At 46.3% G+C, this 6,000-nt stretch overlaps 1 protein-coding gene across 6 annotated transcripts in view; it reads left to right on the top strand.

The window, feature by feature from the left end:
• The first annotated feature begins 2,115 nt into the window (after positions 1–2,115).
• The window catches only part of BCLAF1 (BCL2 associated transcription factor 1), a 64,436-nt gene continuing 60,551 nt past the window's right edge, over positions 2,116–6,000 (top strand). For 4 of the 6 annotated variants that reach the window (XM_073627336.1, XM_073627335.1, XM_073627334.1 and 1 more), the window contains exon 1: positions 2,117–2,271. The gene's annotated coding sequence lies outside the window, so the exon portion shown is untranslated. Of the gene's footprint in view, positions 2,272–6,000 lie in introns of all 6 variants that reach the window. The other 2 variants (XR_012243921.1, XM_073627333.1) reach the window with 2 other exon arrangements.

Genomic DNA, 6,000 nt, shown 5'->3' with positions numbered 1-6,000 from the left:
CGCGGGAAGGCAATCACGTACCAGGTACGTGATTTTGCCTGCCCGTGCCATTCTGCTGACGTATATCAGCATGAGGCGGTCGTCAAGTGGTTAACATGTGAGGGGTGGGGGAGGGGGTCTAATTAGGGAGAAAAAAACACCTGACATTTTAAAACATGTGAGGGGTGGGGGAGGGGGTCTAATTAGGGAGAAAAACACACCTGACATTTTAAAACATGTGAGGGGTGGGGGAGGGGGTCTAATTAGGGAGAAAAACACACCTGACATTTTTAAACATTTGAGGGGTGGGGGAGGGTCAAACAGTACAATGGAGCTGACAATATACATCGTTCAAGGGACTATAGGCAAGAGATATAAATGGACCCAGGATTGCATGGTGGGGAGGTTATTGAATGTAAATATGCATGTAGGGCAATAAATGATTAATGTCCAAAAACAGGCATGCATGAAGATAAAGGGGACATTCACAGCATATTCCAAGCATGGTAATTAGGTAACGAGAACATTTAGACTATACATTAGCAAACATTTAAGACATATCATGTAATGTTAAAGGATAAAACTTACCTTCATATAGTCCTTCTGCAGGACCTGAATAATAGCAGAACAGGTCTCTGGGATTATGGTCCCCAGAGCGGGATGCCTGTCGAGAACTTCAAGTCCTGAAGACTTCTCCCAGTCGCCAAGTAACGTAAAGTGGCAACTAGCCTCTGTTCCGCAGTGATGGCTTGCCTCATGCAGGTATCCTGCCTGCTGATATAGGGGGTCAGCATAGCCAGCAGACGCTCAAAAATGGGGTCCGTCATCCAGAGATAATTCCTGAAATCCTCAGGATTATTCTCACGGATCTCACGGAGCAAAGGCATATGCGAGCATTGGTCACGCTGGCGCAACCAATTCTTCATCCATGAACTCCTCCTCGCCCTGTTCATGGACTGGACTCGGGTCAAAGTATTAACCCCAACACCAAGTCCCCACGCAGCACGAACTCGAGAATGAGTACGTCCACGCGACATGGCTTCAAAACGGTCGGCTGGTCAAACAAACAAACTTATAATAAACGCACTGAAGAACAGCAAGGCCTATGAAGAACGACCTGAAAATCAGGAACGAGTGGACCAGAACGGCCTGCTAGGCAGGTTACGAACTGACCAACACGCACTGAAAAGCAGATACAAACCTCACAAGCACAAACTGAACCGCAGAAAACGATCGAAATAAGCTCAAGCGCGAAAAGCGCGAATCGTCTCTAACCAAACTTCTACTAACACGAGATAAACACAAGATTAGCAGAAGGAGCCCAAAGGGTGCCGTAGTGGGGCTTGAACTTCCTTTTTATAGTCCCGTCGTACGTGCTGTACGTCACCGCGTTCCAAACCAGCGGACTTTTGCAGTGATCGTGTGTGTCCAAGTCCGTCCCTTTTTTAAGTCCAGCTCATGGAGCCGGCCAAGTCCAGCGAAAAGTCCGCCGAGCAAAGTCTGCCGTAAAGTCCGATCGCGTGTACTCGGCATTAGTGTCCAGTTTGTCCGCCGCAATCCCGCTAAAAATCGCTGATCGCCGCCATTACTAGCAAAAAATAACAAAAAAAAAGTCCCTAAATCTGTCCCATAGTTTGTAGACGCAGTAACTTTACATTTTTTATTGGAAATGTTTTATAGCAGAAAGTAAAAAATATTGTTTTTTTTTTTCAAAATTGTGTGTTTTTTTGTTTATAGCGCAATAAAAAATGCAGAGGTGATCAAATACCACCAAAAGAAAGCTCTGTTTGTGGGGATAAAAGGACATAAATGTTATTTGGGTACAAGAATGGCCTGGTCAGGAAGGGGGGTGAACCTTCCAGAGCTGAAGTGGTTTATGAGGATGCTAGCACAAACACAGCTGAAGCTGTTTGGTGCATGGCCTCTTAGGCCAGTATCGGCATGTTGAATTTCTAAAAAAAATATTTCCAGTTTACAGCAGTGTGAAATGTTTGACGTGTGACCCGTACACCCTATTGGCCCGTGAGCAGGAAGCTCTACAGGTAGAAAGAATAATCATCAGGAACCAATCAGAGAGTGCCACCAGGCCACATGACAGCACGCTGTGCTCCGTTTGTGACTGAACAGAACACCGCTTCTTCCTGTCCGAGTCATGAGGTGCACGCCCCCTCGCCTGTTCTACTTCCGGTTTTCTGGCTTCCTCTCATATTCCCCTCCTGTCGGGCCTGAGCTTGAAGAGTAATGGCGGTGTATTGGCTGCGGAAGCGGGTGTGAGGTGCGCACGTCTGTCAGGTGTGTAGGCTTTCTTCTCCCGGTTAGGACGAGCGCTGTGCATACGGCTTTGTATGCACTACTCTGCAGCCATCTTCTAGTAGATAGGCCTCCACCTCGTGAGCAGCGTACACGGTTGTATGCTGAGCCCAGACTCTCCCCTCACACTCCCATGCAGCCCAAGTGATAATATGTCGCTGGTTTTCTCTCACGGCTTGCCTGTCATTCCCATCCAGGGGTCATACTTCTTGCAGACGGGCAGTGCTGCTTTTAGCTGTCTCAAGTGCACCTAACGAAAATGAGCCCAGTATATAAATATATAATGACCATGAGCTATTTCTTTTCCAGGAGCTATCTTCTTAAAACTCTGCCGTGTTGCAGATCTACAGTCACTGCAGTCATGTGCCTTTCCAGATGTGTTGGTATACATGCTCCCCCACCACAGCACTGTGATTTTTTTAAATAACAAACATGCGCCCCCCCCCCCCCCCAAGGACTCAACACTTCAATGCGAGCTCCCTCGCATGGTGTTGAGTGCTTGCTGGCGCGCTCCTGTCATACAGCCGGCGGCCATAGCCGCTCACTGTATCACTTGGCCCCGACGCACCGTGTCATTGGATGTGATTGACAGCAGCGCGAGCTAATGGCTGCGCTGCTTTCAATCCATCCACTCTAGCCAATCAACAGCCAGGCTGAGCGGCGAAGAGGATGTCAGGAGCGAGCGCGGGACTTTCGAGGGGTCAGGTAAGTAAAACGGGGGGCGGTATTGTTGGATGTTTTTTCACGTTAATGCATAGAATGCATTAAGGTGAAAAAAACTTTTACCTTTACAACCCCTTTAATAGAAGAGTCAGGAGGAACCACAGTGCTGGAGGGGGTGCGGTGGGGCATGTATACGGGACATACTAAAAGGAATACCCATAGACTTTAACAGGGAGATAGAATGCCCATGGAGAATAATGGAACTACATGGAATGCCCATAGACAATAATGGGGAAAAAAAATTTAATTAGTGACAGTCTTTAGTCTGTCCCCATATATAGCACACATCTGGATTTGTCACATTACTGTAGATCTGCAACACAGCAGAGTTTTAGGCTATGTTCACACTAGCCTGAATGGTAAAACTTGGTATGTTACACAAGGTACTGCACAAACCTGCATGGTATTTCAGTGCATCAAACTGATTTGTTTTTTTTTCCCAACTTAGGGGGAGATTAAGACTGGAGCACTCAGAATCTGGTGTAACTGTGCATGGTAACCAATCGGCTTCTAACTTCAGCTTGTTAACCACTTGCTGACCACCCCTTACCGGGAAAATCAGAATTGCAGATATATACACACGTGATTCTGTGCAGCCGGCCTGCACTGTAGCAGTAAAGCTACAGTGTGGGACTACTGTACAGAATCATGTGTGTGTGATTTTTTTTTTTTTTTTTTTGCAGACCCCGCAGTACAATCATGAGTGTGCGTAAATAACCAAGATTACATAGCATATACAGAAAGTAAATGTATTCAAAACAAGTTACAGTTCATATGCTAGTATGTAACATTGGACCAAGTGTTTATCTCCAGCGGAGTACATATTCATCGGGAACAATATTCACTTGGGTATTATATTGGGGCTCTCCTCCCCTACTTTTCCAACCTTTATTAAAAGGGGGGAAAACCGTTTCCTTTTAGGTGAAGGTAGGCAGGGGAAGGAAGGAGAGAGACGGTGGGGGGAGGGAAAGCAAGAAGAAGAGGGACAGACATGGCGGTAACCAATTTTCGTGGATTCTTAAGAGAGATAGGGGTGGGCTATAACCCCAGCAGGCACTGCCCCTCATCAGAATAGATGAAGATATTCCATATATCTCAGGTCTTCTTATGGGCCTCTTGTTTATGTTGTGCAGTGAAGATCAAATCCTCCATTTTCTTTACTTCTTCCACCTTCCTCAGCCATTGTGCAATGGCTTGGGGGGGGGGTGTTGTTTCCAATGGAGGGGGATGCACACCTTTGCTGCATTGAGTAAGTGACTTATATGTTTTGGTAGGGATCTTTGAATGGTGCAGAAGAAAGAATGCGTCATCGTCTGGGATGATGCATTCCGTGAATTTCTGCGTGATACAGCGGACTTCTTCCCAGAACTCTTTTTTTAGCCTAGGACAAGACCAGAAGATATGGATCAAAGTTCCCTCCTCCTCAGCACAGTGCCAACACCGGCTTGAGGCAGAGGGAAAGCATCTCTGTAATCTGGAGGGTACCAGCGGGAAAGCAACTTAAAATTTGTCTTTTGCATTTTTGTACAGAGGGAGGATTTGAGGGCAAGAGTGATGATACGTTGTTTTTGTGCTGCTGAGAGCGTGCAGTTTAGGTCTCTTTCCCATCTGGTCAAACAGGGCAATTGTGGTTGTTCTTTCGGAGTGTTTAGCAGAGTGTATGTTTGAGTTAATATATGGACTGACGGGTCGGTACCTGAGCAGAGGTCTTCAAACGATGTTTGCTGGCGTGCAAAGTCTTGGGGTCTAGGGAGGGGATGGAGGAAGTGTTGCAGTTGCGCTGCTCTCCAGAAAGGGAGTTAAAAGGTTCCCGTTGGTTCTGGAATGGATGGCCATTTCCCGTCAATAACAAATTTGGCTGCATGGTCATAGTCCAATTCTCTGAGAGTGGGATATTCGGTAGAGAGTAAGCCCGGTTCAAAGTTCGGATGTCCTAGTATTGGAAACAGTGGGGAGTTTTTGGACATGAGGGAAATGTGGTTGGCAACTAGATGGCAATGCCTCAGGTTAGTACCCATTAGCAGGTATGACTTCAGTCCAGGGGGTAAGTCGCCATAGCACCATAACTCGCCTTTTAATGGTATGTGGGTTTGGGACTGTTTAACTTGTACCCAGAGTTTGGATGTCTTATTTCGTCTCCAGTCAAGTATACGCCCCAGGTGGGAGGCTAAGTAATATTGTTGTATATCAGGTAATGCTAGTCCTCCATAGTGTTTGGGGAGCGTCATTTGTGAACGACGTAGTCTGGGTTTTTTATGCGCCCATACAAATCTGGTAAAGAGGGCCTGTACTTGCTTGAAAAAGGAGTGTGGAATCTGAATGGGTAGGCCTTGGATGAGGTCGATGAATTTGGAGAGTATGCTCATTTTATTAAGGTTGCACCTTCCGAACCAGGAATGGAAACCTGGGTGCTATTTCTCCAGTAGGATGCGAGTCTTGGTCAATAGTGGGGGAAAATTAAGATCAAACGTGTGGGCTATATCAGGAGGGCTCTTTGTGCCTAGATAGGTTAGTGCCGTGTTAGACCATTTAAAATAAAAGTTGGCTTGTAGGTCAAGTAGGGTGTGAGGGGAGATTGCTATGCCCATAGCCGCAGACTTAGAAAAGTTTATCTTTAGATGGGAGATTGCCCCATATACCTTAAATTCTCGAAGGTTTGGTAAAGAGATTCTGGGGATTGTCAGGGAGAATAGAAGGTCGTCTGCATACGCTGATATTTTACAGTAAGAACTGCCCACCTTAAGCCCTACTATATCCGGGTTCAATCTGATTGTGCAGAGAAACGGCTCTAGCAAAAGGGCAAAAAGGATGGGGGACAATGGGCACCCCTGCCTTGTTCCATTTTCAATAGGAAATTCACTCAAGAGTACCCCTTTCGCCTTTACTTGAGCTGAAGGATTAGAGTAAATGTTGCTTATCCACCTCATCATCTTATCTCCTAGACCAATGTGGTGGAGAACAGAGAACATATAGTTCCAATTCACCCTA

This window comes from Aquarana catesbeiana, linkage group LG04 (assembly GCF_042186555.1).
Source record: "Aquarana catesbeiana isolate 2022-GZ linkage group LG04, ASM4218655v1, whole genome shotgun sequence".
Classification (NCBI taxonomy): domain Eukaryota; kingdom Metazoa; phylum Chordata; class Amphibia; order Anura; family Ranidae; genus Aquarana; species Aquarana catesbeiana.
This window is presented reverse-complemented; position numbering and strand designations above follow the sequence as displayed.